This window comes from Monodelphis domestica, chromosome 1, assembly GCF_027887165.1.
Source record: "Monodelphis domestica isolate mMonDom1 chromosome 1, mMonDom1.pri, whole genome shotgun sequence".
In the NCBI taxonomy this organism is placed as follows: Eukaryota; Metazoa; Chordata; class Mammalia; order Didelphimorphia; family Didelphidae; genus Monodelphis; species Monodelphis domestica.
In genome coordinates, this window is record NC_077227.1 from 60,403,465 (window position 1) to 60,406,060 (window position 2,596).

A 2,596-nucleotide genomic window follows, 5' to 3' on the forward strand; every position below is an offset into this window, starting at 1 on the left:
TTAATCAGTACTTTATTTTTTCAAATTATCAGCTTATTTATTATTAATTTATTAGTTCTTATTTATTTTTTATTAGTTCTAATTTATTCAATAGTTCTTTTACTTTCAATTTTATTAATTTCTCCTTTGATTTTTAGGATTTCTAATTTAATTTTTATCTGGGGATTTTTAATTTGTTGTCTTTCTAGTTTTTTAAGTTGCATGACCAAATCATTGAACTCTTCCCTCTCTGATTTGTTGATATATACACTCAGGGATATAAAGTTTCCCCTGAGCACTGGTTTGGTTGCATCCCATATATTTTGATATGTTGTTTCCTCATTGTCATTCTCTTCAATGAAATCAGTAATTTTTTCTTTGATTTGTTCTTTGACCCACCAGTTTTGAAGAATTGGATTGTTTAGTTTCCAATTAATTTTAATTTACCTTTCCATAAGACCTTATTGATTATGATTTTTATGATGCATTATGATCTGAAAAATGAATCTATTATTTCTGCTTTCCCTCATTTGTTTGCAATGTTTTTATGCCCTAGTACATGGTCAATCTTTGTGAATGTACCATGTGTTGCTGAAAAGAAGGAGTATTCCTTTTTATCCCTATTTAGTTTTCTCCAGATATCTATTAGCTCTAATTCTTCTAACATTTCATTCACTTCCCTTACTTCTTTTTTATCTAATTCTGATAGGGGAAGTTTGAGGTCCCCCACTAGTTTGGTTTTATTATCTATTTCCTCCTTAAACTCCTTTAGTTTCTCCTTTAGAAATCTGAATGCTATACCATTTAGTGCATGTCTGTTGAGTACTGATATTTCTTCAAGATTTATACTGTCTTTCATCAAGATGCAATTACCTTTCTTATCTCTTTTAATGAGATCTATTTTTGCTTTAGCTTTGTCTGAGATCATAACTGCTACTCCTGCCTTTTTTGTCTTAGTTGCAGCCCAGTAAATTCTGCTCCACCCTCTTACCTTTTACCCTGTGTATGTCTACCTGCCTCAAGTGTGTTTCTTGTAGACAACATATGGTAGGATTCTATTTTTTAATCCATTCTGCTATCCACTTCTTTTTTATGGGTGAGTTCATTCCATTGACATTCACAGTTACGATTACTGTCTGTATTCCCTTCCATTTTCACTTCCTCCTTTGATTCTACCTTTTATCTTATCTCTCTTATCCTTCCCTCCAACTTTTCACTTTTAGTCCATCTCCCCTCTTTCCTCACCCTAATGTTACTCCCCTTCCCACCCCTTCCCTTCTTATTATTCCCTTATTACTATAGTGTCTTTTATGCCTCCCCCTCCCTTGTATTGCCCCAATGGATCTGACTGTTCTTCCCTCTCTGAGCCAGTTCCAAATGAGTGTAAGATTTAAGAATTTCATGGCACCAACCTCTTCCTCCCTTCCATTGTATTGGTCTCCTCCCTCCTTCCCCATGTGCTTCTTTATGAAATATATACTTATCCCATTTTATCTCTTTTCCCATTTCTCTTAATATTATGCTCTTTTTTACCCCTAATTTTTAATATATTTTTTGACATATCATCCTATATAGTTTATCCCTGTACCCTCTAAGTATACTTCTTCTAGCTACTCCAATGATAACAATTTTTAAGAGTTACCAATATCATCTTTTCATACAGAGATGTAAATCATTTGAACTCATCAGGTCCCTTAATTTCCTTTTTCCTTCTTAATTACCTTTTGGTGATTTTCTTGAGTTCTGTATTTGGGCATCAAATTTTTTGTTTTAAGTCTGGTCTCCAGGAATGCTTAGAAATCTTCTATTTTATTAAATTACCATAAAATATGGAATGTTTCATGTATTTGTGGGTCATCCTTGCACAGGGGTCATGATAATCATCTCTGTATCATTCCAATTTTAGTATATGTGCTGCCAAAGCAAGCACCATTGTTATAATTTCTAAGCAACATTCTATAAATAATCATTAAAAAAAAGAAAATCTTGACAAAATGACAACATACATCAACAAATGAACATCTTCTGTCCTGTAGAATGTCTTTCTGTGTAGCTTCTAGAAGCTCAACTGGTTAATGGCACATCAACTTAAAAGACCAAGGTTTCTCTAGGACAGAAGCTATGGGCTAAAAATATGATGTAACTAGGTATGGCATAGTAGACAGAGAGGCAGGCCTGAAGATAGGAGGACCTGAGTTCAAATCTGGACTCAGACACTTTCTAGATGCCCAAACTGGGGTAAGTAATTTAATACAGTTTGTCTAGCCCTTGCCCTTCTGTTTTAGAGCTGTTACTAGGATTGAAATTAAGGGTTAAAAAATAAAAGAAGAAAAGTCAAAGGTTCTGTCTTCATCTCTAGGGGTTAAGTTCACCTCCTAATTTGACTTTGGATCCTGCCTCTTCCAGGCCAAACTGACCTATAGTTCATTTGTTGATGGTCACAGAAAATCAAGAAGGCTCATCTCATGTTGATATAATAAGGATGATAATAATAATCTACCACTGTTATATAATATAGTTACATTATTATTATTAGTTATTTATTATCCTCTTTGCTGAAGATTGACAGTCAGGTGGGTAGAACATAGAATAGAGTCAGGAAGACCTGAGTTCACAT

General features: G+C 33.7%; 1 non-coding gene across 1 annotated transcript; it reads right to left on the minus strand.

Annotated features, from left to right (window-relative positions):
* Positions 1-1,802: 1,802 nt before the first annotated feature.
* On the minus strand, positions 1,803-1,909 carry LOC130456579 (U6 spliceosomal RNA). Its single transcript, XR_008915650.1, has one exon. It is a non-coding gene; the product is annotated as a U6 spliceosomal RNA (small nuclear RNA).
* Positions 1,910-2,596: the final 687 nt, after the last annotated feature.